Source organism: Olea europaea, chromosome 22 (assembly GCF_002742605.1).
Source record: "Olea europaea var. sylvestris chromosome 22, O_europaea_v1, whole genome shotgun sequence".
Classification (NCBI taxonomy): domain Eukaryota; kingdom Viridiplantae; phylum Streptophyta; class Magnoliopsida; order Lamiales; family Oleaceae; genus Olea; species Olea europaea.
The window spans coordinates 6220675-6231195 of NC_036258.1; the positions used below are offsets into that span (position 1 = coordinate 6220675).

General features: G+C 25.7%; 1 long non-coding RNA gene across 1 annotated transcript; it reads left to right on the forward strand.

Annotated features, from left to right (window-relative positions):
* The first annotated feature begins 7721 nt into the window (after positions 1-7721).
* Positions 7722-10503, forward strand: LOC111371542. The gene is made up of 3 exons (XR_002698596.1): positions 7722-7904; positions 7996-8076; positions 10154-10503. It is a non-coding gene; the product is annotated as an uncharacterized LOC111371542 (long non-coding RNA).
* Positions 10504-10521: the final 18 nt, after the last annotated feature.

Genomic DNA, 10521 nt, shown 5'->3' on the forward strand with positions numbered 1-10521 from the left:
TTTGTATATATGTGTTGATTTTTGGAAAAATGCATGATTTTTGGGTAAGGATAATAGTTTGGGAGAAGGAAAATGGAGTGAAAATCGTCGAAAATGGAGTTTTCCGGCGATCTCCACAAAGGAGACGGTTAGCCCAGCTAACTGGGCCGTTTAGGCATGCCCAGACAACCCAGTATACTGGGTCGTCTGGGCACAGTTGACTGGCCCAGATTGACTGGGCCGCCTGGCGTCCAGACGGTCCAGTCGTCTGGGCCGACAGTTTTCTTGTTTAGAAATTTTTTTTAAATTACTTATTTACTTATTTCCTTTAATTTTTGAAGTTAACTATTTATTTTAATTGCTTATATTGTGTTGTCTAATATTTAATTATTATTTGAATTGTTTAATTTTAATGTATATTATGTATTTAAAATTATTTTTTTGAAATGCTTAATATAAATGTTTTATTATTTATCTAAATATTTATTATTTGCCAATTTAGTTTTAATTACTTATTTTATGTTAAGTAATAGTAAAAAAAAATTAAAAGAAATAATTAAATATTAAATAAGTAATATACATAAAGAACTTAAATAAATATTTAAACATCTGTAAAATAATAAATAAGCAATTAAATTAGAAAATTAAATTATCAATCAAATTAAATTTCTGCAAAGCAATTAAAATATATTTTTAAATATTAAATAAACAATATGCATAAAGAATTAAAAAAAGTATTTAAACATTAATTAAAAATAAATAATTAAATTACGTGTTAGTAAAATAATTAAAATAAGCAATGAAAATATTAAAATAAATGATGAAAATAAGTGTTAGTCAAAAAATTAAACGAAATAATTAAATATTAAATAAGTAATATACATAAAGAATTTAAATAAATATTTAAACATTCGCAAAATAATAAAAATAAGCAATTAAATTAGAAAATTAAAATATCGATCAAATTAATTATTTGCAAAGCATTTAAATAAATATCAATAAAGAATTTAAATAAATATTTAATCATTTTTTATTTTTTACTATTGAATTTAATTGTTTATAAATATTTCATGAATTATGTAAATTGTTTATTTGAGTGAAATAATTAATTGTTTTTTATTTCATTTTATTTAAAATATAAATAATGAAGTAAATATAATAAAAAATTGAATATTCAATAAACAATTAAAATAAATGAGAAATTAATATAAATAATTAAATGAAGTAAATAAAAATGAAATAAACTATTAAAATAAGTAATTAAATATTAAACAAACAATATACATAACCAATTAAAGCAATTAATGAGATATTTAAATAAAATATTAAATAAAATATTTAATAAGTAATTTAATAAATCAAATAATACTTTAATTGTTTATGCATATTATTTGTTTAATATATAATTATTCATTTTATACTTTATTTGTTTATTTAAATATTTCACGAATTATGTTAATTATTTATCTATATTGTTTATTTAAATAAAAATAAATAACTAATTGAAATAAATTAAATAAATATTAATAAAATAATTAAAATAATGAATTGAAATAATAGATAACTAATTGAAATAAATTCAATAAACAAGTAACTTAAATGTTAATTAAGCAATCAAAATAATTAATTAACATAAATAACAAATAAATATAAATAATAAAAACTAGTTTAAATATGTAATTAAATATTAAATAAACAATTGAAATAAATAATTAGAATTTAAATATTAAATAAATATTTTAAATGAACAATAAATATAAAAAAAGTAATTTAAATAAGTAAGTAAATATTAAATAAAAAATTGAAATAAAAAATTGAAATAAATAATTAACATTCAAAATAAACAATTAAACATTCAATTATCAATTAAAATAAATATTAAATAAACAACCAAACAATTAAAATAAATAATTTAAATACACATTTAAATATTGAATAAATAATTTAAATAAATAATTAACAATTAAATATTCAATAAACAATTTAAACAAATAGTTAACAATTAAATATTTAATACACAATTTAAATAAGTAAATAAATTATTTAATTTTCAAATATTATGCTCTATCTATTGTCTCTTATGCAACGTCCAAATATTTTAAATTTTACAAGATGAATTACCATTTGGATGTCGTTATGAGACAGATTCCCAACAAAGTTACGTCGAACTGTAATTTTGTCAGCTTCGCATTAGTTCTAGATTTGTTGGATGAGGAGCGCGCAGACATGTTACACTGATCCTGCTTATGACGGTAATTTTGGTACGGTTAGGAGATGCATTCAATGAATGCGACGATATGTTTGACAAGTTGAAGTTGGGGATATTTATACTAGAGAGCATACTGAGGTGTCATCACAATAAGACGTCGATCGACGTCTTTCATTTGGAAGTTGTTGATGACATTGACACATTCAACAACTATCAATGGAGAGGACCCCTTATTAAACAACGTAAATAAGTATTAAATAAATAATATACATAATTATACCGAAGAGGACCCCTAACTTGACAGATAACATCGCGAGTTTGGATGACATCCTGTATGAAACATATTATTGACGTGCCAGAATAAATGGTTAGTAAGAGGACTAGATTGCTGTCACAATACATTGTTTCACCGTACACGATCGAGGCAAAGTAGAGAACATCTGTTCACAGTACATTGCCCAACCTCTTCCGTGAAATTGACCCGGGTGATTGTGAAATCTTCGCATTGAAGTTAGGTGATAAGTGTGTTTTTGCACACTTATTTACATCACTAACATGACTTAAATACAAGTAAAATGATTGAATTGTTACTTAACTTTGTCAAATTCATGCAATGTTAGGTAATTCTATGGAAATAGTGGAATTCAGGAGAAAAGAGCCGAAAAAAGGACCAAATAGGAGCAAAATGAAAATTCAGGGACCAAATTGCAATTATCTAAAAGTTGACCCGATGAACACATCAAGCAATTGATCAAGCCAAGCACCAATTGGAAGCTATAATGGAACATTGGAGCAACTACAAACAAGAGAGGAGGTCAAGGAGTGAAGGAATGAAACTTGAGGATCAAAATGACTCAAATTATAAGTTCGCTCTACTATGCCGTCGCATAGTATAAAACCTATGCGGTTGGGAGTGACCCTCCAGGGATTAAAAACGCCATTTTTCATAGGCCTATGCGGTCGCATAGGTATAACTTTTCCCCGATTTTTGCAGTTTCCTTATATGATTGCAACTCCTTTGGTAACCTAATTTCGACGGGTTTAAATAGCAAATAAATATCCAGAAGCCGCACGAACAAATTGGGAGGCAAAAACATTCATCTTTGAGAGGATTTGAAGACAAGAACAACGATTGATGCGAAGATCTACAAGATTTCTTCAAGTTTTAATAACCCGCTGATGTATTTTATTCAAAACTTGTTAGATTTCGTTATTTTTATCATGATAGGCTAGATTTCTGCAACTAGGTGATCGATGAACCATGTAATTATTATTAAACTTGTTATTTCATGATTTTGAATTCATAGTTCGATGGGATATTTGAATGGATTATATTGCTTTATTTATTTCCACAATTAATGTGCACTTAATTTGTGTGAACTTGGTGGTTTAATTCTGAATTTCAGAAAATTAGATTAAACTCGACATATATAATTCATCATAGGGTCCGATAGGGGATAAAAATATACCCCTATGCCCTATGTAAATATTTAATTGCTCATAAAAAGATTACATGCGTTCTTGTATAATTGCATCCGTCATAGAGATATAGGCTGGTGATTTATGAGAATAGGTTCAATACATCTCGAGAGAGAGTATTGAATAGATTTAGGAGCATTGATTTGTCAAATTCTTATTGGATTATCAAAATTGTGAAATTAGGGTTTAATTAGTAATTATTTGGGGATTCGTGATCCTAGTGCATTCGTTTTACATAGATTTTCATAAATTGACAATACATTTCATCTATTTTCATAACATTTCGTAATTGAGTCATTCGTTAAATCGATTTGAAATTAGGGTTTTTCAATTTGAGGATTTCTTCCAAAATTAGGGTTTGATTTGAAATTAGGGTTTTTCAATTTGAGGATTTCTCCCAAATTTAGGGCTTTTGATTCTAAAATTCATTTTAATTCAATTAGTTTCGATTAAAGCTAAAATAAATAAAATTGAACTACTCTTTCTCTGTGGGACGATACTCGGACTTCTAAAGTCCACTTTATTACTTGTCACGATCTGTACACTTGCGGTAATTTAAATCGAAAGAAATATTTCGCGAACATTAGGACCGTAAATGGATCGGATCTGCTCAAATTCGATCTGATCCGTTAATAATAATTATCCTAATCTATCCGATCCGATTCAATAATCTGACGGATATTTGAATGTTAAATCCATAACCGATTAACTATGTTATTGGATATCCGATTCGAAATTGAAAAAATTAGATAAATAAAGATTTTATTTATTTATCAGATTAGATTGACCTATATCCATATTTGATTTATTTATTTAACGAATTATCGGATTTGAATCTCGATTGAGTTATCGGATTGAGACTCTAAATCCATCTCCCATTAATTTCACCGGATTCAGATTAAAATCCAATCTATTGACAGCCCTAATTGAAGTACATTGAATTTTTAGTATCAAACGTGGCGTAGAGCTGATAAACTAAACACACATTAATATACATAACTATGTCGGAAATGACCCCCCAACTTGACAGATAATGTCGCGAGTTTGGATAATGTGACATTATCCTGGAGAAGACGATGAAAGTGACATTATATAAGAAATTATGACGGAGAAGACGATGAACGTGACATCCGTCGATGGTACGTTGCCCAACCTCTTCCGTGAATTCGAATCAGGGCGATTGTGGAATCTTTGCATTGAAGTTAAGGTTCTAAATAGATCGGATATATGGATCGGATCTACTCAAATTCGATTCGATCTGTTAAGAATAATTATCCTATTTGATCCAATCCAATAAGCCAACGGATATTTGAATGTCAAATTCATATCCGATTAACTATGTTATCAGAAATTAGATCCGAAATTGAAAAAATTAGAAAAATATAGATTTTATTTATTTTTTCGTTGAAAATCATAGCCCCAACAAGATTTTAATTAATTATTTATTTTAAAAAATATTTGAACTATCATGATGGGCTCACTTATTATAATAGAAGGCCTACAACATATATATATAGACATATTTTCATCATTTTGGAATGTTTTAGTGATATCGGATCGGATCGATCTATATTCATATTTGCTTTATTTAGTTAACGGATTATCGAATTTGAATCTCGATTGGGTTATTGGATTAAAACCCTAAATCCATCTTCCATTAATTTTATCGGATTCGGATCAAATTGAAATATATTGAATTTTTAGCATCAGACGTGACGTAGAGCTGATAAACCAAACACACATTAAAATGTAAGCCTTTTTTTTTTTTTTTTTACATTGTGATTCATAGTTGTAATAATTTAAAACGTAAACATTTTTTTTAAAACGTTTATAATACTGTTGTCTTTATGTAATTGTATAATAAATAACCAATTACTCTTAATTACATATATAACACACTATAAATAAAGAAAATTGAGGAAATCAGTGACATATTATAAATAAAGAGTACATACAATTTAAATAGATATTACATATTCATCGGGTCAATTTTCACGTAATCAATAACATACTATAAATAGAGAAAATTGAGGAAACCAATAATATACTATAAATAGAGAGTACATACGATTTAAATAGATATTACACATCCATTGGGTAGAGAGTAATATACTATAATCGAGAACTTCCCACTTGACTTCATTTAGTAGAAGAAATATATTTTCGGCATTCTTGAATAATCTTCGATGTTTTGAAAATGTGATCGTGCCTAATATTCGACTTTCATCTCTGTTAAATATTCTCATGCATCATGTAATTTATGTTCTAGTTAAATATTAAATAAATAATATATGTAACCAATTAAGATAATTAATTAATGAGATATTTAAAGAATAAATTAAATTTAGTATTAATTTTGTATTCGAATAAGTGATTAAATAAATAATTAATTAAAGTAAAGAAATATTAAATAAACAATGTACATAACCAATTAAGATAATTAATTAATGAAATATTTAAATAAGAAATTAAATTAAATATTAATTTTTATTTGAATAGGTTTTAAAATAAATAATTGAATAAAGTAATTAAATATACATAACCAATTAAGATAATTAATAAAGAAATATTTAAACAAGAAATAAAATTCAATATTGGATAATTCTACATATATTAATTTATAAAAATGTCCATAATGTATATGTGAAATTTTATGAGTAAAGGATCGAAAAAACTGTTTTTCAACTTTCCAATAATATTATGGCACTTGTACATTATGGTATAATGTTTTTATTTAAACAAGCAATTAAAATAAAGTAATTAAATATTAATGACTAATAATATACATAACTAATTAAGATATTTAATTACTGAAATATTTAAATAATTAATTAATATTTAAAAATTAATTTTTTATTCAAATAAGTGATTAAAATAATAATTATATAAGGTAATGAAATATTAAATACATAATATACACAATTAATTAAGATAATTTATAAATGAAATATCTAAATAAGAAATTAAATTAAATATTAATTTTTATTTAATTAAGTGATTAAATAAATAATTAAACAAAATAATTAAACAATAAATAAATAACATACATAACTAATTAAGACAATTAATTAAAGAAATATTTAAATAAGACATTAAAATAAATATTATTTTTTTATTTAAATAAGTGATCATTTGAATAAAGTAATTAAATATTAAATAAATAATGTACATAACCAATTAAGATAATTAATTAATGAAATATCTAAATAAGAAATTAAATTAAATATTAATTTTTATTTAATTAAGTGATTAAATAAATAATTAAACAAAATAATTAAACAATAAATAAATAACATACATAACTAATTAAGACAATTAATTAAAGAAATATTTAAATAAGACATTAAAATAAATATTATTTTTTTATTTAAATAAGTGATCATTTGAATAAAGTAATTAAATATTAAATAAATAATGTACATAACCAATTAAGATAATTAATAGAGAAATAATTAAATTAGAAATCAAATTAAATATTAATTTTTTTATTTGAGTAGGTGTTTAAAATAAATAATTAAATGAGGGCCAATTAAAATAATTAATTAATGAAATATTTAAAAGAGAAACCAAAATTAAATATTAACCTTTTATTTGAATAAGTGTTTAAAATAAATAATTAAATAATTTATTAAATATACATAATCAATTAAGATAATAAATTAATAAAATATTTAAATGAGAAATCAAATTAAATATTAATTTTTTATTTAAGCAAGTGATTAAATAAATAATTAAATAAAAAAATTAAAAATTAAATAAATAATATACATAACCGATTAAGATAATTAATTAATGAAATATTTAAATAAGAAAGTAAATTTAATATTAATTTTTTTAATTTGAGTAATTGTTTAAAATAAATAATTAAATATAAAGTGAAAAATATTTGATTTTTTAATTTGTAATTTAAGGGTATTTTTGTTTTTTAAAACAAAATTCTATCTTTGTAATTATATAAATTAGTTAAGGACATTTTTATCTTTTAATCAATAAAAGGCCATTTTGCTGAGGCAAAATTTTTTGCTTCATGTGAAAAAATGCCTCTCTAACATGGCCAAACTAAAAATTACACCACTACAAAACACGGAGACGAGGAAAAAAAGAAAAAAGAAAATAAAGAAAAATGATGAGAACAAGATTGTTATGGTTTACTCTGGGTTTTGCATCCACCTCCGCAGTAATGACTCACTTTGTTTTCAAAGATCTATGGATAGATCGCAAAGGCATCTTTTTCCAGGTAATTTTGTATAAATTCAAACATATATGCATATGAATTGTATTGATTTATATCAATTTTTTTTTTTTTTCATTCTGTTTTTTGGTTGCAGTTGAATGAAAAATTTAATTCTTTGGACACCCGAGTTTCGAATCTGGAATCCTTTCTTCCTCATGAACACGCTCCACAGCAAGTACGGTTTTCTCCTCCAATATGTTATGATTTTTTATTTTTTTTTATCCTTTTCGTTTTGACAAGGTTTGATTTTTAAGTTGGAATCCAAGTTAATAATAACTAATGATTAAGGCTTGGGCTGGTCCCATCGAAGGTTGACAAGGAACCCCAGGACTCAATAGGAAAGAATCAAAGTCGAAGTTTGGGTAGAGAAAAATCTGTTGGTTTGTTAAAAATTAAAAATGAAGCCAGACTTGTTGTATGGTGTAGCAAATTTTACGTTTCTTATTTGAATCGGTATCTTGGAATGAACTGGAATTTTGTTTATATTCTTCCATTTTGTGGTGTAAAAACTATTTATAGTTGTGTTTGGTGTTTCGAGCAGATGGTCAAGAAATAGCTGCAATTATTTGTGGGATACATGTTTTAGTGTTCAGGTCATGATTTTTAAAACTGGATATGAAAAATGTACAAATTCAAACTATTAATAATGTCTAATCTGCATTTGTTTTTTGATGAAGTGATATCTTTTTCCTCTTATCAATGAGCTCCCATTACTTGAGTGTAATCAATTTTTATCTTGACATAGAATCACCATGATGGAGAATATTGAATAATGGATAGATCGTAAATGTAACAATTGCTTAAGATTGTTCTTACATATGAATCACTTTGCTAAACAATGTCATTATGAGAGATTCTATTGTCTATCTCAAATCTTTGTAAGGTCTAATTGGAGTTGACATGATAATTCATGTGGCAGTTGAAACACGTGTTCTATTTTTCCCAAATTATTCATCCCATTGGTGGTTCATCTATTGGGATTTGTCTCTTTATGTTGAAATTTTCTTGGAGAAGACTTGTGTAGAAAACTGAATACTAAGAACTTAGAAGATATTGCTTTCTTTCTTTCTTTCGTTTGTTCGTTCTTTCTTTCTTTCTTTCTTTTTCTTTTTTGAGAAAATGAACTTTTCGTGTGTGACATCACATAATGCTAAGTAGGACTTATTGGGACTGAGTTGAATAATACTTGCAAACTTTAAGCTTTTTCTAATAGAAAGTGGTGAGATCCCAGAATAATGATGTTATAAAATGATATTCCAGAGTTCCTTTAGGTCGGCTTACTTTTTTCTTTGCATGAACACGCAAGCTTGTCAATGAGGAAAGTCAGCGGAAACTACATAAAAGATTCAAATATTTAGTGAAAATGCAAGGTGTTTTATTTTTTGCCATATTGTGAACCTGTCATCTTATTAACACTTTGTTGATTGTTCTTTTGACGGGCATGATAGAGGACTGAAGTAAGTTAATACTTAAATTTTATCACATCTTATGATGTAAATCCTAAATCTACTACTAAAAGCAATAATCAGAATACTCATCTGGGAAAACACAGTCACAACATCACTTCTAAGGTAATAGGATTCCTGCAACATCTGTCTCTCCAAATATTTTGATCAATTTGTCCCATGGTAAGTTGGAAAAAAAAAAAGGAAGTCTAATACATCAGTTCAAAGTAATAAACAACAAACTTACGTGTTGATTACAAAAAAATTACATACAAGTTGTTTAAACCTGTAAAAGTAAACTGGACTTTTCCTTCAACTCTTACTCTATGTTTTTTCTCTAGGAATGCTCATATGGTCAAAAAATTTAAATGTGTGTACTGTAGGCTATGTCCCCATTATATAAGTTCGTAGTTTCTTTCACTGCAGTGTTTACATAATGTTTCCACTTTCCACCGAAGCAGGTTTATTTAGTACTGGATATATGTATTTCAAATTAATTTCATCAATTATATTGAAAAATGACACTCACGGAATTAATGCTAATAGTGATAGAGTGGATGTCATTTTTCTTTATATATTTGGCGATTATTCAAAGTGATAGAAAAATTATTTATACTTGAAATTGTTGTGATATCCTCATGTGCAAGGATCACGAAAATTAGTTTCCACTGTGATTGTAAGGCCTTGAGGTGTCTCTTATCACATAATCATGTTGAGTATTTCTTGTCTTAGTATAAATCAATTCATCACATAGTTTTCTTATGTTGTAACTTGTGCATTTGCGCTTCCATTCTCTCCTTCTTGCAGGACGAAGGCAATTTGTAATGGCGCTTCAGCATTTTTTCTATAGCCTTTCCCTTAGTTTGTCAAGCTTTCTCATGACATCTTTTGCTGATGAAGTCAGTTTGCAGAAAATCTATATCATGCTTGGCCTTTTAGCCCTTTGTTTTTAATGTATTTTGCACAAGTTTGTGGTGGCTTGGTATGACAGTGTTTTTCCGCCAAGAGGCCACAAGATCGACATTATTTATTTTCGATCAAGAGCATTGTTAATTAGCCATTGAAAAAAATAATAATAGTAATAGAATTTTCAGTTTATATATGTATCTTCTAAGAACAAAACAAGAAAAGGTAAAATAAAATCACAAGGGTTTTTTTAGTTGCTAGAACCAGTC